The sequence below is a fragment of the Pseudopipra pipra genome, chromosome 6, assembly GCF_036250125.1.
Source record: "Pseudopipra pipra isolate bDixPip1 chromosome 6, bDixPip1.hap1, whole genome shotgun sequence".
NCBI lineage: Eukaryota > Metazoa > Chordata > Aves > Passeriformes > Pipridae > Pseudopipra > Pseudopipra pipra.
Genome location: NC_087554.1, coordinates 30,891,068 through 30,912,823, shown reverse-complemented (window position 1 = coordinate 30,912,823; position 21,756 = coordinate 30,891,068). Strand labels below are relative to the sequence as shown.

General features: G+C 41.9%; 1 protein-coding gene and 1 long non-coding RNA gene across 11 annotated transcripts in view; one reads left to right on the top strand and one right to left on the bottom strand.

The window, feature by feature from the left end:
* Nucleotides 1-11,645, bottom strand: part of LOC135415907 (uncharacterized) — a 37,871-nt gene extending 26,226 nt beyond the window's left edge. The window contains exon 1 of one of the 2 annotated variants that reach the window (XR_010431334.1): nucleotides 11,476-11,645. This is a non-coding gene — a long non-coding RNA (uncharacterized LOC135415907). The remainder of the gene's footprint in view (nucleotides 1-11,475) is intronic. The other variant, XR_010431333.1, reaches the window with a different exon arrangement.
* RAD51B (RAD51 paralog B) overlaps nucleotides 1-21,756 on the top strand; it is a 470,288-nt gene that overhangs the window by 349,773 nt on the left and 98,759 nt on the right. The window contains exon 12 of one of the 9 annotated variants that reach the window (XR_010431327.1): nucleotides 12,565-12,684. The exons of the other annotated variants lie outside the window; for them this stretch is intronic. The gene's annotated coding sequence lies outside the window, so the exon portion shown is untranslated. The remainder of the gene's footprint in view (nucleotides 1-12,564; nucleotides 12,685-21,756) is intronic. 9 annotated transcript variants of the gene reach the window in all.

The window sequence follows — 21,756 nt, the reverse complement described above, 5'->3', positions numbered from 1 at the left end:
CTATGGTCAAAAAACCCCAAATTTTTCCAATTACACCAACCTTGGGGCCACTCATTGACCTGATGGATCTGTCTATTCCTATCAATATTATTCCTTGTTACCAGAAGAATTAAGGAAATTACTACCTGTGCTCCTGATCCCTCTACCCATCATCACAGGACCAGTTTCATCACTACCAGTTTGAACAGCCGATACTTTGATATTTTCTAGAATAAAAAGTTATGTACAAATGGAAAATAGGGGCATCTCTGGAAAGAAACATTATCTGATGTTGTATACTCTGAAATCAAAACCCAGCAGGCACCTTTCCTACATGGCTTTGCTCCCACCAGAGTGGTGTTCCAAAGCCATATGCCCACTAGGGTCATTCCTTATACTGCATGTCTTAGCAAGCAGCCAGTCAAAGTGCTACAAAAATACTTTGTTCTGTGATGTCAACAGAATTAGTTAATGAATGTAAAACATGGCCAGTTTGCATTCACATGAGTGCATTTTCCACTTTTGTACTAGCAACTGCTGAATTCTGACCAGTGAGGTTCTACCAACAGGCTGGTCAGTAGGGAACTCATTTGATGGTCACCTCTGACCACTGTACATGCTATATCTTGTATTCACATATACAAGAATTCAGAAAGAAAGTGCTAGCCCCTCCAAGTAAAAAGAGCCAGACTCTGTAATTTATCTGCATTTACTTTTGGGAGATCAAATTGGGATAAATCTGGTGAAATATGTTATCCTGTAGTTTTCAAGGTGTTTTATTTGTTTAAAGAGTAGCTGACACATTTCAAGTGTGTAGCTGAAAGCATTCCTGATAGCAAAATTTCCTTTATATAATACTTGCCTGTTTGCCCACTGGAGTCAGTGGACTTCCTAGGGGATAAGAAAGGGTGCATAACAAATTTGGGGGTAAGTACTAGCCAATCAATGCAAGCAGAGCAGTATTTGCTGATCAAGAGATAGCAAAACATTTACATTTCCCCTAAAAAAGTGCTGTGTAACTGAAATTTGCTTTGGATTTCTGGTTCCATGACTGCCATTACTGTCTCTACTGATTGTTTGGAGAAGGTCCTCTGCAGTTTCACACACAGTCAATTGATCATGAATGAAGCTAAGAGCAGTTATTAATCTTACTGCCTGGTTGCACTCTAAACCCCCTTCTAATCCTGCCTCTGTTCTCTTAGACAAAGAATGCAGTGAGATGAAGGCAGGATCAATGCCAGCATGGAGCTGCCCTTTTTAGTAGTTGTCGTGGCAGGGTTTTGTGCATCAGCAACAGTGAGTGGTTCTCAGTGTACTGGGGTAGAAGGGAGTGAAGATGAATTAAAAGGGTCAGACGTTGTGCTCCTGAAGGGATGGCAGAATCCCATCCTGACTTTCGGTCTCTGGTGAATTTTTCGGTTCCTTGTATTTAATGACTGACCTAACGAGACATTACAGCGCTAGTGCCCTTTGGAGTTCCACGAAGAGCTCAACACAAGCTAAGAAAGGGTGCATTGTGTCTTTGATCCAATGGGCAGTATTTCACAGGCTGGCAGATTTAATAAAATCTCAGAGGAACCTCAGCTCATTTTTAAGAGGCTTAACATTGAGTTAAAATTTCCCTTTACTCCTGCATTGTTGGAGACCATTCCCTTCTTGTGTGCTGCCAGAGGACCTGCAGGGAATTGGGACTTCATGAGCCCAGATTGGATGTAGGCAGCTGGTTGAGACTGGTTAGAAATCTGCAGGAGGAATAGCGGGATGCAGGAAGGTTTCTAAGCCTTTTTGTGTTTCTGAGTCTTTGAAGTCATCCAGTGCCTCACATGCAGTGTGAACACTTTGCTCTGCACCTGAAAGGAAAACCAAGCTACTGATAAGGCCTTTTGGTCAACCATTTTGAACTGTGTGACATGAAAAGATGTCTAATACCACTACTTCTAGTAATGTTATTCGTCCCACCATCAACACTAAGCTATCCAACTGACTTCACAACTAGAAACATGAACAAGTTCATTGTCAGGAAGTCCTTCCCTGATACAATGTTTATAGGCATAGCCAGAAAGCAAGTAATGAAGGTGGAGAGTATCTTACAAAGCCTGATAAATAGATCCTTAGAGCTTCAGATAGTGCCACAGTTGCTTGTTTGAAGCTAGTAATATAATGAAAATAGCAAAAAGTGGGGAAGAAGAGCAGGGAGTGAGGCAGGCTGGAAGAGATCCCATCAAGCAGCAAGCTTTTTGATGTTCAGTGCTGAGAACTGGGAAGCAAATCACACTGTGCCATTTTGGAGTACAGGTCTAGAGCAGGTCAAAATCTGAAAACTGATGAATACTGAGAACTGCAGAGTTTGTTTTCGAACATCTGAACACTAACCACTACTCTGTTCGCTTCTGTTATTGTTATGAGGTGCTGGTTGTGGATTGCATGGGTAATTTCACAGCAAGAGTTCCAATGTAAGCCATATGTTGATCCTTCAGTTTAACTTTATGTAGAACAACTATTGCTAGGAAAATGTTAGTGATTAGTTTGAGGGGATGAAAGGATTTTGCTTAGATCTTCAAAAGTGCAGCATAAATATCTTTGAAGTCCCAAGCACTCAAATATTAACCTTTTTTGAGAAATAAAGTACAGGTCTCCTGGTATTTCAGTCACCACTAACTTTAAAATAGAATCCTTTGCAAACTCAGAAATTCACTGCTAGGTTACTACCCACTCTTATGGATGTGGCAGGCTGCTGGAGTTTTGGATTTTCAGCAAAAATGGAATCTCCACCCAAGGACTAGTAGTTAAAATTTTTATTGCCATTGATTGAAGTTTGGCCTTCTTGGTGGATAAAGCTTCGCATACTTTAAGAAGTTTTAACATGAGCAATTAGTCAAAATTGGCACCTGAAATGATTGGAGATGGGGAAGAGAAGGCTTCAAACCATGCTTTATAAGAACTTTTGCCAATGTATACTTCTCCTGTAATATAGCAGCTGAGGCCCCCCAATAATTGATCCTTCTAAGATCCAGCAGATCCATGTTCCCTTCCTGCTGGAAAATGCAGAGATGAACAAAATATAGTCTCCACAGATATTTAAGATAACTCCTTTCTTGAGAGAAGACAACAGAGAGGAACAAATGCTTTCAGGAAGAAGAAATTGCTGTTTGGAACTGATATGTCTAGGGGCACTGTTGAATATCAAGAGAAAACAAAATTAAATGAACTATCACAAAGGAAGAGGCAGTCATGTAAAAGGCAAAGATGATTTGTGAGATTTTGCAATAGCCTCCCAAGGGGAGCAAAGCCTTTTGCTTGAGACATTTAAAATTAGACTGGACAGAGCAATGGAAATTCAGCGTATAGGCCCCCAATGGGACAGCGTGGATAAGCCACTGCGTCTCCCTTGGCATGTTCCCTTACTCTTTTGTAACTCTTCCTGAATACCTCCATTCCAAATAATCATTTGCCTTCCCCAGGCACCCATCCTGATTCTCTCTTCCTCCCCTTTTCCCCTTTAAGAAAGGAGCTGTGTTTGATTCATAGTGTCAGCTATCTTCCAAGCTCCAATCCGGTCTCAGGGGTAGGAGCTCATGGGGCTGATGAGGGTAGGAGTGATCAACTGCAGGCTTTCCTGTTGCTGAGCTTGCTGCAGGCCTGACCGTTTTTAAGACCTCAGCAGATGTTTCTGCTTAGAAACTATTGGCATCTTTATGGACTGTTTTTTCCATTCTTCCCTCCCGGCCTGTGTCCCAGCAGCAATGAATTATGTAAGACTACATTCTAGCCTTTTCTTTATTATTATTTCTGTAGATGTATCTCAAAGAAGTACATCTACAGTTCTCTCTTTACCTAGTTTTAGATGTGTCAGCTTTCTCCTTGACCAAAACACCCACCTACCCTTAGAAACACTTATAGACCTCTTTGTCTTTTTTCAGATACAGATGCCAAAAATATAAATACAAGAATCTTAATTCCTGGCTTCAGATTCAAGATATCTCTCACTGTTCGTACTGTGGTTTTAATTGATATGCCTTTTACTTAAAAGTTAACCCCTTGCTATGGAGCTGCCTGTATTTGTCTCTTACTGCTGGTGCTTAGAGAATGGTAATTAATAACAAGTAATGGAAGGAGATTTAGAAACTTCTGCTGAAGCTCAAAACGGCTCCAACAAGCATCATCCCCACCTGGCTTAGTGGTTTAGCTGTCAGTTATTAGAAATGAACACATTTCAGACAGTTTCGAGTAGAATAAAAGCACTGGGCTGGTTTATTTGCACTGTTGATAAGCATTTGTAATCCTGCAAAATACGCGCGGTGTAATGCATGAGGAGCACCTGAAGCAGTCTGTGTAGACTTAACCCTTTTACATTATACAGCAGAACTTCAAAGCTCAAAACTGGCTAGATTAAATTTCTTAAAAAGATGATGTAAATAATATGTGTAAGACCACATGCAGATTACTTTAAATTGGGAGACAGAAAAACTTTCTGCATTGGAAAATTTGGCATGGCACCACCAGACTCCTACTTGATTTCAGATGTAATATAGTAGCAGAAATAAGCTGTTTCCTTCTTTGGGAACACACTACTAGAAGGAGACAGAGTAGTTTAGCCAGCATGCCACAGCCAAATGTAGGATTTTCATGCAGGCCTATGTTTAGTTATTACAGCAAAGGGTTGCTGTAAATCCTCTTGATGCACTTAGCAACTGAATTCCCACTGGAAGAAAAGCACATCTTTGCCAATATAATACTCCTATTGTTCACCACCTCACACTCTTTCTGTGACTGTGCTGCTCTGACAAGGCACAATGTCGTTGCAAGTGGTCCTCTTAGCATTTTATTCTTTCATCAATTCAGTGCTGCTGATAAAAAGTTGCTGAGTAGATTACTTCCTTTTATTTACTGTGTATGTATACTTCTCTAGTAACAGCCAAGCAAGTATATGTTGTCCTCCCCAGGTGCCTCTGCACTGCTTTTGCAGGACTGTGAGGGCAAGAAAAAAGACTCAGTCCTTTCTTGGTACCTTGTCAGAGACTGCCCAGCAAGAGAGGCAGTGTATTTGTGGGTGTGACGTGACTTTGGATCACTGGGACAGGCTGGACTGGTCATCTGGCCACTGGGGCCCAGCTCTGAAGAGAGCAGAGTGCAGGCACTGGATGCAGCTCAGCTGGCCTGGGTGGCATGGACTCACAAGAGCCCCCACTGAAGTCTCCTGCATTTTCCCTTCTGGAATTAGAGAGCTGAATCTCACCTGGTGAGAGCTGAAACATATATACAGTAGGAGAACATGAGTTAAAGTTTAATGGCCCCCATCTTTTTCCGTCTTTCAGTAGAAAGCAATACTATAAGGATTATGAAGTCAACCAGTGCAGCATCTTTTGTCAGTAATTGCATTTGTGTGTAAATTGCACACAGGAGGCATTATGGAAAATGAGGAATTTTTTTAAGGTTCTTAAGTATGTATTTACTGGAAGATAGTGCATTGCTGATGTGAGCAGGTATTTCCCTGGTTTTGAACAGGGAATGCCATTACTGTTGTCAACATTTTGTTCACTAATGTAAAGAAGAGACAATGTCCTAATGTTCGGAGAGCTTGACATTGCACAAACATCTTTGATGTGCATCCTCACTGCTACCTGGTTTTGCTGTTACTGTTATTTTTAAGACGTAGTGCTCTACTGATAAAGAGAGTGACCACAAAATGGAGAGACAAGATCTGAACACAAGAATTCCTGTGCTTGTTCCTTTAGACCATGCTGTTTTCCTTAGGAGAGTTTAATTCACTTCAGGATCCAGGAGAGCTATGAGCCAAGCTATGAGCCATTATCCACTAACAAAAATCTGCAATAATGGCAAATGGAGCATGTAAGCTGCCTTGCCAAGGAACTTGATACTCTCTTTTCTCAGAGGTCTCTGTGCTGAAGGTCTCCCCAGATCTCTCGGTGTTTAAGTATGAAATCTCGTAGCTCTCTAGAGCCCATGAGTGACCCCCTGGCTAATGGCTTTTTGCCAGTCCTGTTTTGTATGGTTATATTGTTGGCTGACACTGCATTTTTACAGTTCAGTTTTGTTTCTCATAGTCTTAGAAGTGGCCATTTTTACTGTCAATAAATACATCTCTTTGCAGTATTCTCCTGGCAGCTTGATGCTCACAGACTATAGGGAGCTGTAAACAACACTGTTTATACTTTCTGCTGATACCAGAACATTAGCATATAAATAGGGGAGAGATTTAAACAGGCTAAAACAACTCCAGCCTGGCCTATTGGGAAGGGCGGACAAGCTGCTTTTCACTATCCTTGCAAAGGATGTCAACTTTTCTGTGGGACTATTGCAAGAATGAAGGGCTTAAAGAGATGGGAAGCTTTTATCTGACAAAAGAAAGGTCGATGAGCCTTAGAAATGCAGAAACGGACTGAATAACAGTCTGCCTGTTGGGATTTCCTTGTAAGCCCTGTTGGCGTTAGTGTAGGCATGTGAAGGGAGGGAAATTACTTAAAATCACCTCAGAGCTGTTGGGTAAGACCTTCCTTTAAACGGGAACTTGCAGCAAAGTCTTAAAAATATGATAATTGCACCTGGAATGAGCATATCACTTTAGAAAAAGTTGTTTCATTTACCTAAAGAAACATATCATGTGACCTTTAGCATTTTTTAGCTGCACAGTATTTTAGAAACATGGTACAGCCAAATACTAAACCAAATAACTTCCCATATCTTATCTATCTATTCAGTTACTAAAATTCCAGTCACCTTTGGCACCCATGAGAGATAGGCATGAATGCTGCAGTTACTGTCAAATAGTTTGAGTCCTTTTTTCATGCAGCTGAAGTTTGGTTTTATTTTTTGTAGTAGAATATGTAAAACAGTGTTGACAGAAACATAGATAAAGGGAGAAAAGAGGTTCTAGGTTAACAGTCCATTGGAAACCAGAGGCCAAAACAAGGAGAAAGAAAAACCAGAGATGATGATTCCAGGTGAGAAAGAGATACTATGGGATTGTAAAGAAAGCTGTCACATGAAGAGTGTGGTTGAAACTGTGAAACAGAACTTAACTGTGTTGGCATTTGTCGTGGGCTTTGCAGATGTGCCTTAGTGGCACATAGACCTTTGGAGATACTTCATTTCAGGGCTGGAGAACTTTGTGTGGAGCAGTCACTTACCCCATTCTCCTTCCCTCTTCTGCAAGGGGGAATGTTTGTGGTGTTGATTTTCCTCTTCAGAAGCAATGAAATTTTGTGTCAAAACAAGAAATTTCTGTAGTTGTTTTGTACCATCACCTTTCTGCTGTGTCTAGGAAGAAAAAAGTTGTTTCAAAGTTACATTCCCAAAACTGGAAGAAACGCTGTGATTTGCACAGTTCTTACTACACAGAAGTTGCTGCAGGAGTGTCCCATGTAAGCCACCATAAATGTGGCAGTGAGAGGGGTACATGAAAGTGGAGGAGATTGAAACTGGACTGACTTTTACCCTAGGCCTCTTCTAGAGCTCTTCATTTGCCACATCTGCATTTGGTCTTCCCAGTGCCCTGACTCATAGACCAAAACAAAGCTCAAGTCCTGAAGTAACTGGCAGTGGTGGTAAAACACAAGTCAAAAGCCACTTTCCAAAACAAACTGCAGTGTGCATGCAAGCTCGTGCCTGTGTTCAGGTGCTAGTGTAAGCAGGAGGCAAGCCTGCTGGCTTTAGCACAGCATACATTGCAGTGATTGAAGTTTAGTATCTCACTTTTGTCAGGCAAAGGTGAGATGAAAAAGACAACTAGTTCTTGTTCAAATAGTAACCTTAATACTACTAGGAGTAAAACTGTGCTTTGTCTTGGGGTTAGGATTCCAGTCCCATGGGTTTTATCAGTCTTTAGTGAGTATGGCCCTGGAAAAATGCTCTTAATCTTGTGAATGTTCTGGATCTCTGTTGGGAAGGAGATGGCTAAAGCACCACTGTCCTGGTGACTTGAGGGAAAGGTTAATAAAGTACCAAGGGTCCTGTCTTCAAGGTAGGTTTGTGAGCCAAAGACATAGCAGAGGAGAGGAGCTAGAAAATGCATATACAGCTCTCTAAGTTAATTTGTTTAAAGGATGTTGTGCCCAAGTGGCAGAGGAAGAATTCTGTTAAAACCTGGTAAATATGGAAGCTAAGCTGAGATGCTCTTTTCTAGTGTGGATCTCTAGCACTGGAACAGATGAAACAGGGGTTGTGACAGTGGGACTGAGAGCTGCTTGGCCATGCAGTCCCTATGCTGGATTTAAACATGCTCTGTATCAAAGTCACTATTCTTTTTTTCTTGTGCCCAAAGATCAAGAAGCAGAGGTAAACAAACCAGAGCAACACTAGGCATTAACACTAGCCCAAGATGGAGAGATGATATCTGGAGCTGAGCTATATTAAATGTTCTCTCCTTCTTCATACACTCAGTTTATGTTATTTGCAACAAGGTCAACTGGAAGTTTTCCCTTCCTCAGTCTGATTGCTGCTTGTAACCTCGGCAGGTCCCATTTGGTCTCCCTCAAAAAAAAAAAATCGATAGGCCCTGTTGTATATACTCCTCTCACCAGAGGGCAATGAAGTCAAGCCTGTTAGTATAGGACCGTCCAGCATCGCATAAGCGATGCTCCCTGTGTTCTGAAACCCAAAGAGCACCACCTGACTTGGCAACAGTATTTGAATAGAAAGGTGGCACTGGATCAGGGTGACTCCAACACAACAGGTGGCACACAGATAAGCAGGCTGCCCCAATTGTCCCAAACCAGCATGGGATACTAGTGGGAGGACTTGGCAACAATCACTGCAGGAATAACTGGCATTCACACCTAGTTTGTGGCAGATAAACTTATCTGCATCTCAGTAAATTGGCTTCCAAAGTGGCTTTAATAGTCTGCATTAATAAGCCAGATGCATTGCAAAAACAATGGGGTTTGGATGCAAGACACTTCCATTTCAAGCAATTGAATTCCACCTGCAGCACAGTTCAAGTGCAGAAAAGCTGTGAGGGACAGAAGGCCTGCAGGAAGCCAAATGGGAAGAGAGTTGAGCATGAGCTGCTGCTTGTCCTTGGAGGATTTTAAAGAGATCTGACTGAATCAAAATTGAATGGAAGAGGCTAACCAATGCAAAGAACTGCATTTGTAATGTCTTCATTTTTCTGTTACTTTTCTGTATTCTCTCTAGAGGGCTGCTTTGCATCTCACAGCAGTAAGCAGCTCGGCCAAAGACAGTCATTTTATATTCCAGTCTGACCCAGTATTTTGCAGAGTGCCAAACAACTACAGTGTGGATGCCTCAACCCTCCCCCCAGCCCAAACACACAGAGGAGCATCTATGCAAAGCCTTACAAAGCCTTTCAAATGTCCTGCAAGTGGGACAAAGATAGGAGGAAATGAGATCGCTTCTCAGATTTCAAGAGTCCATTTAAAAAGTATACTGTGTGGGTGAACTGGTGTTCTCTCCAGCAGGCTTTGGGAAATGAAACTTTTGCTTTTGTGTATTAGCTTGACTTTGATGCAGGAGGCCCATCACAACTACTATTTAACATCTGACTCGGAGACTCTTGGAGGAGAGCATGAGTAGAGGGTGTTTCAGGGGGGAGTGACTTTCTGTGAAGCTTTGTGGCCAGGTTGCATCTAAACCTGAGTCTGTTCAAACTGATGATCTTATTTCTGATCATAGCAGGCTGAGAGCAGGACAGGCTATGGAGGATCAGCTCCCACTCCCTCCAGGAGCAACTGAGTGGTGTGTCGCCTTACAGCTCTTGCTCATACCTGTGCTGTGGTGAAGGATTTCAGCCTCCGAAGCTATTGATCCATCACCATGCACAAGCACAGAAAGTGTATTTTCTGCAAAAGCGTGACCTGGGAAGATGGTGACTTGGCCAGGCCAAGCTGGGGTGCACCCGCTGTGCCTTCCCTACTTGCCACTTGATAAATACCCCACTCCTTCCCCCACCCTCCTGCCCATTTTCCACAGCCAAGAGCAGACACAAGGGGACCCTTTCATCTTGGCACATCCCCTTGCTGATTAATGTGATGCAATGTTCCCACAACACCACCACTATGCTGGCCATGTAATTAGGTGGGAGATAATGAATGCTTCAGAGACTATTCAGGCAGCAGTGCCCACCTCCCCGCTGAACAAACTCCTTTCTCAGCAGTGAAGCCAAGTGGAAGGAGCGGCAGCAGAATTGCCATTGGTGCTGAGCTTAATTGTGCAGGAACGGAGGGCTCTTGCGGCAGAAAATAGAGTAAGGGCCAGTGTGGGAGAGATGGGGAAGTGGGTCTACTCTGGTATCTTGGGGCCAAACTTTTTTTTGTGTCTTTTCATGTGTTTGACCTTGTGGCAGGAGAAGCCTTAAATGTGCACATCTCTGGTTTTGTATGTGTGTGCCTTTTTTGTTTCAAATCATTAGGGAAAGCCATCATTTAATAAGCATAAGAGTCTGTCTTCTCAGTAACCCAGAGGCAAAGATGCTGGTGCTACTTAGTGGCCTTTGAAATGTGGGAAACACACTGGGAACACAATAGGCTTATTCTCTTTTAGGGGGCTTTACAGTTAAGCTGCCATTGTCTGGCTAACATTAGCAAGAAAGATATTCCCCTTTCTCCCCGACCTCTATGTAGACTCTGAGAAAACAACCAATTGGTTTAAAATGCACTATCCAAATGCCTTCAGATCATGTGAGAATAAAGCCAGCAAGGAGCTGAAAGTCTGTCTCATCAGCTGGAAGCCAATGAATCTGCTGTCAAAGGTCTTAGTAGAAATTAAGTCCTCTGCTCAAATTGCTTTCTGCACTTTTTTATTATTTGTTGATGCAAAATCTTTTTAGAACTCATACCTGACCATACTACCTACTAAATGTAAGCAATGCAACCTGCTGTAAGCAACTGGTAAAACTCATCATAAACTGACTTCAGTAGTTATAAAAATAGATGAGTAACCAAAGTTTTGTGCTCAATGCAAATATGCAGAAAGCTGTTGGTGATAGTGATGAAGGAGGGAAGCTCAGTTAGTGTGTGGATTAGGTTAATTTCTGAGCAAAAGGTCACTGGAGGGTGGAGTACATCAGAAAGAGCAACTTACAAGTTATAAAATAGAACGGTTCATATGTACACTCACATTTAAGCCTGTTTCACTCCAACAAGCTCTAAAGCCATAATGTGCCCTTTTGTAAATAAGTACATTCCCAGGCAGACCCACTGATCACCCTACTGAATTAAGTGACAGGGTCTTTTGTGCATCCCTTCTTGAATGACAGATGGGTACGAGTTATATTCTATTGCTTAAACCCATTTTCTAATCAAGTTTTTATACAATGTGCTGCATGTAATTGCTGCACATTTTGACTCTGCATAAGATGATACACAGAAAATTCTTAAGCTTTCCTAGTATCTGCAGTGTCAAGAAAACAGATTTCACTGAGAATCTTCTTATGTTGCAAAGCAATAGTAGAGTTGTGACAGAAAAGGAAAATTCTGGCAGGGAGAACAGCTTTTACAAAAGAAAATCAGTTCCACTGACCTCTTTACAGAGCTGCCCAGTGGTGTGCATAGTCATGTGCCTCCATGTCATACAAACACACTGCACTCATTTATGCCATGCTGTTGTGTCCCGAAGCAAATGCACATAGTCTTACTGTAACCCTTGAATCATGTGTCATTTATTTCTCCTCCCTCTGTCACATGCACAAACACAGCCTACAGGCTCTATGTATGAAACAGAGAAGGGAAACAGATGACACGTGATGTGAGCATTACAGTGCTTCTACAATTGGTGGTCATAATTTTATTGGTGTCAGACACTCAATGGTTAAGAGGCAAAAGAATTGATAGTACAGCTAAGGAGCCCAGTTGTTAGTGCTCAGAACTGGGAAAGAACTCTGTACTGAAAGGAGATTCAAATATTTTCCTTCTACCTACACTATACATGGAACACTCTAGCAAGAACTTAGGTTAATGCTTATCTCAGTAGCACAGTGTCCTCCAGAGGAACATAAAGACTGTTTCAGCATTGACTCTGATTTGTAACCTGTACTTATATTGATGAGTGCCATTCCTGTAAACCAATCAGGCTGAGGTAAAGGTATTTGATTACCTTACTGACAACTTGAGGAAACATTCTGTAGCAATGAACATGTTCAACACGTTTCAGTAAAAATGAGAACAAGCACAACTTGTGCAGGATCTATGATACCAGCTTACTCTCCTAAAGTAAGGTATCTCCTTGTGATCTCTTTTTTCCCTCTGCCTGAGATAGCAAAGCAAATTGCATCAAGCTCCAGCATGCACTGCACATCTGGCAGTGGATTTTCCAGTACAAAAGCCATTCAGTCACCAAGAGTTCAGTGACATGACCTTTCTCAGAGCAACCCACAAAGAGGTTGGCACTTCTAGAATTATGTGATTTTGACAACATCTGGAGTTCAATTGTCTCTGGTAAAACAGATGTTTTACTTCTGCTGATCGCAAATTTCTCCCCATGTTCACTATTCTAATTTCTTTTTCAAGTTGTGTTCAGCCAAGAAATGAACATAAATTTTCTTGGAAACTGTTCCAAAGAATCTGCCATCTGAACTTCAGAATGATTTGCTGCTTTACTTGCTCTTGACAGGCTCTGAAACCCCTCCAGGTCTCTAGTTGGGAGAGAATTTCTTTTGCATTTTTTCTCTTGGCCCAAGTGATGTGAGGACCATCCCAGTGAAACCCCAATATTGTAGTAGCAAGGAACAAGGTAAGGGAACAATATGTCTGTGTTTCCCTTGCTGCTATTATAACAAGGAAAGAGTAATGCAGACACCTATGCTCTGAAATTATGTTAAACCTGGACCATATTTTGGTCTCTTATGCCTGTTGCAAAATAAATCAAAGGATATGTTAGGTAAGAATAATGATGCTGGGTAGCACCAAGATCACAGAGCCTTTGCTGAACTCCTGCTGCAGCTTGTGTAGACTGATAGATTCCTGCAGACAGTATATGGTGTGTTAAGAAATCAATAGCCTAACAGTTCATATTCACTTTTCATTTGATGTGCATTTTACTCTTTTACTAAGAGTAAAAGGCTAAAAGAAGCTCTGTTCTGGCACAGCATAAGGGGCTGACCAACTATTTCTGGACTGTTTCAGAGTTGAGGAACATTAAGATGCACAAGAAATGGAACCAGGAGAAGGAAGCATGATCAAAATACCTCTCCAGCAAACCTCAATGGCTAGGACAGTGTTTCCACACAGCTCTGAGCAGGTGTGGGAACATTTGCCACTTGTGCCAGGCACACAATCTCAGAGTGCTGTGGCTGTAGGATGACAATTTTGCTGGGAAATAGAAGAGAGAAAGGGGAGCAGCAGGAAGCCTGGCATGGTGCTGAGCTCAGTCCTGACTCTGCACACCGACTCTGGCATCAGTATAGTCCTCTGCCTCTGTGTTTTCTGTCCTCCCATGCCCAGCACAATACTAGCCACATGTGAAACTCTTGCTGACTCACACCCATTGCCCAGAACAGTCTTGGCTTTCCCTGTGTTTAGTTCTTTATGCAGCACTGCATGGTCATATTCTTGTACAAAATCCTCTCTCCTAAGTGTTGCTATTTGTCACTGTCCTACCTTTACACAAAGGCCCATTCCCCTGCTGAAAAATGTATTTCTATGAGTACTAAGTACTTCCTACTACTGCTTCTTCCTCCTACTAACTTGTTCCCAGAATTAAAGTTCCCTACTTTACAAACAAAGTGGAGTACCCTGGACCAAAAAGAAGGCTGTTGGAAAACAACACAATGGCTTTAAATAAGCAACTGAGTAAGCAGCTGTAGGGGAGGGAACAAAAGAGGGGCAAAAGCAAGCGTATAGCCAGCTTCTGCACTTGCCAGCCACAACAGGCACCTGTTTTGGCAGTGCTCAGAGCTCAGTAGTAAGGGGACAGTAAAGAGTTAAAAAGGTTTTCAGTGAAAGCAGGCTTACGAGAGAAGGGGGTGAAGAGGAGGAGCAATCCTGTGCACAGACTTTCCAGAGCCTCCAGAGATCAGTAAACCCAGGGAATCACAGGCCTATGCTTAAGATGCCTTTTTTTTTTCCTTTTCTCTTAGATGTTTTAATTTAGGTGGTTGGGATCTAAATATATAATGATTTATCCTAAAACTGATGTATGGTAACAGGGTATAACTTGTCATAGCAATCAGAACTGCAACAAATGACCAAAATTCAACCATCAGATTCAGCCTAAAATTCAGCCTGATAGTAAGAGAATCTTAAAGTCATATTCAGTGACAAGCGGTTATTTGCTGTGAGTCACCAAAATATTTGAGATCTGACAAGGTACCAAAAAAGCTCAGGTATTCACCTATATGTTTTACACTTATATCTTACTGGTCCCCGTTAGCCAGCCTTTCTCTGGTTTAATTTCATCTCATTACCCAAAGATAAGCCCCTGTGCATTTATTTTGTTAATGAAATGCTGGCTCTATTGGAATATCAGCTCTGTAGGGGTTGCCAGGACATATAAAAAAGAACAGCCATAAACTATGTTCATTATTATTGCAGTGCAATGCCAGGTCTAGTACTGCTTTCAAAAAAACAGATGAGGGAGAATAGAACTTCACATGTCCCTGACCTGTCCAGAGGGACAAAACAGAGAGCTTTTATTTTATTTGTTTCTACAGTGACTCACTCTGTAGTAACTGGGTTAAAGTCCACTTAGAAACGAATAGAACAAAAGGCCTCCTGTTAGTGCTGGATATTTTCCCTCTTCAGATATCACCAGAAGGATTTATAAAAAGAAAAAAGAAAAAAAGGCCTCTAACAGAACGCAGGAAACCACAAGCTTATGGGAATGTAGCAGCACTTTGGAAAGGAAAACACTGCCTCAGACTTTCATCTGCAGGGCTGGTTTTTTTTTCCCCCCATTTTTTCCTTACCTTCTTTTCATCTCCTTGCAGCTAGAAGCATTTGCCAGGTCAACACATAGCCTGGAGAAAAGGCTGGTGAGGAGAGCAGTTAAGTTGCAGGGGGTCATTGCCAGATCCCAGACAGAGAGGGAAAAAATTGTCTTGTGCAGATCACTGTAGTCTGCAAGGGGGCTCCAGCACAGAGGGAGAGAGCTTTGGTGCAGCTGTGGCTTGCAATAGTTGCTTGCCAGACTGAGGGTCTTAACAGGGTCAGAACCCTGGATCCTAGAAGCTGTACTACAACGGGGAAAAAAGGGGCTTTTTCCTAATTTTTATTTGGTATGTCTGGTCTTTTTTTTTTTTTTTTAATATAGCCTAATGACATCTAAGTAACAAATTACATAATGTTCTCTAAGATATAAAAACTATCTGAAATGCTTTCTGCCTTCCATTCTAAGTATTGTCATGGCATGCCTATGTTTTCGTTATAAAGAAAACATTTTCCAGCATTCACTGAATTTCATTAATTTTAACTTTTTCCTGAGAAATGTGAAGTGACAATAACAGAGAAAGCATGTTTAAATCTTATGTTGCATATAAGAATGAACATTTTATCAAATTTTCCAAAACTTCCCAATCTCCGCAGCTCCCAAATCTGAAGAAAATTGCAGTTGTCTAAAATTAAAAGGGAAATTGAAGTTAAATGTCATTTCTTACCTATAGCTTTAGCTATTATTGTGATCCTAGTTTGTACAAAAGATTGTGTTAATTTTTGTTAAGTGATCTTTATGTTGACCTAGATCGGGAAACAGCTTGGTGAATAGTGTAATGAGCAATGCGTTGGGTGTAAGGGAGGAATGGGAACACATAGCCAGAGCTGGACCACATAAACCAACTGTTAGTTTAATTTAGACTGCTGCAGAACCATAATCTTAAGTGGTAAGCTTTTGAGTGACTTGACCAAGACCGCACTGCACATAAGTAGTTACTTTATTTAGTTAGCTGACTGATTCCGTGCTGAGTTAGAGAAGTTCGTCTGTTGTATTCATAGTAAATAGGTAAACAGAGTTGACCTTGCCATGCCTATTTCGCTGAAAACTGATGACACTGTGCAGAAAATTCTGTCTTTAAAACAAATTTCCAGCCTTAATACAATATGAATCAGTTGCTTGTAGTAGTTGGTAACGTGTCATATATGGCGTCTCCTCCCTAGGCCACTTGGGCTGGTTTCCATATCAAATAGTTAAAAGAATCAAAAATCAAATGACTGGTTTTCACTCATGTGAAGTAAGTAGTTGTAGATCCTAGTAGACAAAAAGCATCTAAAAAGCATCTAAATTTGAATTCTTTATCAGCATTTCCATTAAAATAAAAAAGTTCTTTTTTCTTATACAAAGTCTCCTGCCTTAGCCTTCCCCAGGCTGAAGAATTTGAGCTCTCACAGCCTCTCTTATATGCCAGCCCCTAACCATTTTAGGGTCACTCCACTGGACTTCACTTCAGCTTGCAAATGTCTTTCTTGCAGTGTATGCTGTAAGACTGGACACAATATAGCAGTCTTTGTTAACGAACACATGGTTAAAGGCTTTTGCCCTTAGTGTGATCACAGCTAGTCACAGTTTAAAGCATGTTTTCAAGCCTTGTCCAGAGGTAGAAAATTAAGTCTGACTAGGCAGGATGTTTTAAAACACAGTTGGGACTACTGACACTGAAAAATTCCAGCATCTTACAACACATGCTAACACACACACTATTTAGCACTCAGAGTAGATAAGAAGGATGACTCTTCCTACCTGCATAGTTTTAAGTCCAAATCTTTGGAGTTGGCTGTTTTCAGACATAATTTAAATTTAACAGTTAAATTTAGCATCATCCCAGTAAACAGATGTTCTAACACAAAACCATATTCCACTGTATCTGTGCTGACTTGGAGCATGTTTGGTAGTTTGCAGTTTATTACATGATGCACTTTGATCTCATCCTTATGCGTCAACTGTCCAAATGGAAATGGAAACATGCTGCTGGTTCATAAGGGAGAAGGCTCGCACAGCTCTGGCTAACAGGGGTTAACTGCAGCAGTCACTCTCTGCCGTGTCACTGTAAAGGCATTGCATCGACACATACAAAAAGGCACATTCATTGCTTTTTAAGGTCCAAGTCTTGCTTGATAACCAGCACTGCCAATACCAATGTTCACAGAGAACAGGGAATGGAGAATATTCTCTGAAATTTTTTTAAGGTTCAGAGCTTCTAACTTCACCTTCCTGAGCCGAAAGAGAATCTTTTTTCCTCTGCACCATCTGGTATTGCTCTCTGGAAAACTTCAGCTTGGCCTACGCCCTCCTCAGTCCCTGAACTTTGTAATTTTTCAGCTGCCAGAAGCACTAACTGCCCAGTTTTATGTAACTCCAAATATCTGCAGTGGAGCTGGAGAATACACACATGGAGGAAGTTTTGTGGCTTTTAAGCTATGCCCAGAAGTTTGCCTTATTTTTTTTTGGTGGGAGGGGGAAGAACAGGAATGCAGTAGGGGTATACACAGGACTTTTTGAAATAGAACGGAAATTCTGTCTGCTGTGAGGGTAGGTGTAGGTTTGCTTTTGAAATTCCCCTTTTTTGAAAGAGGCCTGAAACACATTTCAGGGGAGGGGTTTGCTATTATATTTGATAAGTGTAAATACATCAGTAATAATTTTTAGAGGTTTTCAGTTCTTCGTGTTTGTTGCCTATTGCTGAGAGCCAAATCTAACTTGTAACAGCTATCGTCAAAGTCTGTATAGGCAAAAACGACCAGCAGTTTTCCCTAGCTCCAGCTAACAGCTTTGCAGATGCTTATGCAGTGCCTGAGTTTCTGCAGCCAAGCAAAGTAAATGGACATGCACCTTTTGTGGCACTTGAAGCTTTATATGCCAGTACCACAGAAAAAATGGCAAACATTCAGACAAGTTAGGTGGGGCAAAGGAGGCTGCATTTACAGGACCTGTAACCCCCTTTTCCCACATTCCCTTTTGAATTATTTGCAAACCCCGAGTCAATTTTGTGTTTGCCATTTCAAAATAAATATTCTGTGGTGGTTTGGGGGAGGGGACTGTGTGTGTGAAAGAGAGCAAACTGGAGGAATGAGGCTTTAGCACTGTAGTAACAAAACAGCAAGCAGCCTATCAAGCCAAGGACAACCCTGCAACAAACTAGCTATCCAGACCTGTAATCGCAAGTGACTTAGCAATAACAAATCAGTGCATGCCTATGGGTGTGGGAGAGAGATGAGCAGAAATGAAAGACATACGTTCCCAGAAGAGTAGAGAAAGTGAGCAGAAAAACTAACGTGTGGAGGAGGTAAACAGGAGAAGCATGTACTTTGATTGTGTTGTTTGTGCATGTACATCCTAAACAATTGAAGTTAGAGCTTTCTTCCCCTTGCCTACAATATGCAGAATTTCATGCATCTGCTAAATGTTGAAACAGGAGCAAAAATCAGCATCAGTTCCTCTTGGTACAAAAATAAAGCTGCATGAAAACAACAAACTGTTAATAAACACAGCATCTGAGTCAGAGTTATTATCTGCAGGCCCGTTGTGGCAGTGGTCTGTAGCCAGAGGAGCCAGAGGCAGAAGCCACTGCAGTCATAGGGGGATGAAACTAAATCAATAAAAAAATGGAAGCTTACAGAAGTAAGCTGTCAGTAAGGTTAGTTTTAAAGGGATGTGGTTAAAGATAAATATCAAACTGTGCATAGCAGAGCTATGTTAATGAATTGCAGTCTTTCCAGTGACAGAATCGGAGTCCTTACTAAAGCAAAATTGTAGATGTGGAGGTATGATTCTCTTGCCATATAACTGAAAGGTTATCTCGCAGTCTTCTCACAGGTTGCAAGACTGTCTTCTTAAATGTTAATAAATTGGAGCTTTTGGTTAGGACTGCTGTGTCTCTCAGGGACAGGGAGTGGCTGAAACATCAAGAGAAGAGTGGACATGCTTACAAAAACAGTGATTCATGACTGTGTGTATCCTCTGTCCATGGGAGAGACAAATATGTCAGTGCAAACAGAACTGCTGCTTCACAGTCCTTAGTGAGCTTTTTTTTTGTGACTCCTCTGGGACTGTGTTGATGCACAGCCTGTGTGCTGGAGGCTGAATTGGTTCCCAAGTGCACTTAGTATTTAAAGACATTAATAATTTAGGGCTGTCTGCCACAGCTTCATTTGATGTGATTGGAGCTTCTGACCTCTCCAGGCTCTAATTCCCAAAAAGCAAGGGACTGGAGAGCACAAGGGACAAGGCATAGAGAGCGCCCAGCTGTGGAACACCCTACATGTCAGGGTATGACCATGAACTCTAGGGAGAGCCTTCCAAAGGGACTGAGATTAGTGTTTGGCAAGCACAGGAGTTATTTTATTGAAGTCCTACTTTTTTATCAAATGTCTTCACCATGTTGCTATTGTGGAGCCAGAGGGGTTAGTGGTCAGAACAAACAATGTTGTTACTGCAGCAGTCCTGCTTTCTTCAAATGTCTTCTCGTGGCTTTTAAGGGGCTTGATGAGTTGTTGGGTCTCTGCCATGTAAACAGAGCCCCTTACTTAGTGCTGTTTGGTGTGTCCTTAGCCAGTGCCAGGCTCAGAGGGCAATAGAACAGACTCAGGAGGCTCTAATGGAGATAATGACAATGCTGGAGTTTACAGCAAAGGTCAGGGACAAGAGATCAGCCCGTCTTTGGGGGAGGCCATAAATGGCTGTCAAGTTCAGATTAGGGGAAGGAGCAAATGCATGTATCTGTTTTTTCTTTTCTTCCAGGGCTGACTTGGGAGGCTGAGTGACTGAAGCCACCATACACTGAACGTTACACATTACAGCTGATCAAAGCTGTCCAGAGACTTTGGTTGTGTGGAAATGGGAAGTGGTGCCCTGTTGTGTTGTCACATTAAAGGCTTTTTTCTCTTGAGTCAGATTTGAGCAGTGCATTGGCATAGGACTCTTTCCCTTTCCACCCTGCCCATTCCAGCTGGCTCAGGGCTCTAGAGTTTGGCAGATATATTTTGGGCTGGGTACATATCAGCAGTGTCCTCCCTCTCTTGAAATTCTTAGTTTTACTTGGACTGCTGTTGAAAGAGTGGAGTTATTTGTGCAGAGGATGAGGAGAACTGAAAAGAAAGAGGAGGTCGAGAAGTACGGCTTAGAGCACACATCCAGAGCTACTCCGTGGAGGGTGAATGGAATGGTAGAAATTACAAAGGTGGCAGGTTTATCTTGTGATGCTGCCAAGAGGCAGAGGTCCAGAGCCCTTGCCTCTCCCTGAAATTGCACAAGAGAGGTGAGCTCAGGATCCCTCTTACCCTCCAGTGTGGGATGGCTGTGTGAGAGGTGGGTCCTGGTGAGGCACATCATTACCCTATACCTTCAAGGCCAAAGTTTCCCAGTGTCCCCTTTGGCCTGGGAGAGGTGCCTGCACAGTGGAGGGCAGTCTGTGCACCATTGCAGCCTATACCCAAATGCTCCCGGCTTTTACAATTGCCAAGTGGAGGAAGCCAAAATCTGCTTTGCTTTATGGTGCAAGGACACAGCTCAGAGGATGTGAATATATTTTTCAACACAGCAAATAGTCCCAGCTTGTGAGGAAAGGGTAAAACATAGTGACCTCATTTCAACAAAAAACCTCATCCATCATGCAGAGAAGCAATTAAAAAGCATGGCAATGAAATGCATGCCAGCAACGATCTTCAAATCCTAAGTCACCTGTGCCCAAAATAACCCGTGCCTGTGCCCATTCCAAGGAAAAGGTAGTGCTTCATGTTTTCCTCTTTCAATTTCTGCAGCCTCTGAGTTCTGGGCAGCCAACTTGCTTCTTTGGGCTTCCTTATAAGAGGCAAAGAGTTAATTTCAGGAAAAAGGAGAATTTCTCTCTCTTTGGATGATAAAAATGATAAGGAAAAATCCCAGTGTGCTTGGCAGTATTGGGAATGAAGTTGTTGTGTCCCAGCTTTGCATCCTGGAAATTAGCACTCTTATAACTAGGATCTGTAATATCTTAAGTTGAAAGATGATATTCCAAAACTGCAGGTAGCACATTCTTGTGAAATTTAGTAGTTGCTCTCGGAAAAGTGTTTTGTAAATTTAATTTTTATTCCCTTTTCCTTACTTTTATTTGGTTTCTGTTTCTCTTTCTGCTAAACATGAAGCAATGGATTCAGAGCTCTAAGTTTTGGGACTGTCAGACATGTATTCAGATTTCTAATTTGATTCATGCAGCAAAATAATGGGTTAAATCAAAACACACACAAAATCAAACATTCCTGCGTTCTAAGAAAGTTTTGTTCCAGATCCAGATATCATATTGAAATTAAATTCTTGCTTCTGCTACCAGCCAGAAACCATGGTGAGATAAATGAAATCAGATGGGGAAAAAAAGGAGGCTCAAATTCATGGCAGAAAAAATCTTAATGTAACAGTGTATCTTTGGCTTCCCTGTCAGGGAAGGAAAGAAAGGAATATTTCTGTCTACTCTGCTTTACAACTGTCTACGTATGCTAATGTTTTTTGTTTTCTTCTGAATGAGTTGACTTTTGCATGAAACAGACTGTTGGCATGATCTGGTACAAGAAGCCTGTGTTATTGTCTGCCTGGCCTCTCCTACTGGGCAGATCAAACATGGCTCTCAGCTACAATGCTTCCTGCCTTCACTGTCTCCTCTCTGTTACTAGCAATGATGAGCTTGTGTAGGAGCTGTTAGGAAGGCCTCGAGTGTCACTGTGACCAAAGTTTCACATATTCTGGAAAGTGGACTGTAATGTCGAGGTGATGACAAGGCCAAACAAAGAACCTGATGGAAGGAATAGGTGGCAGGGGAGAGGGAGAATGAACCTACTAAGTGCTTATCCATAGCAACCTTATGTAATCACAGGCAGGAAAATTCAATTCCAGTTATTTGTGTTTAAG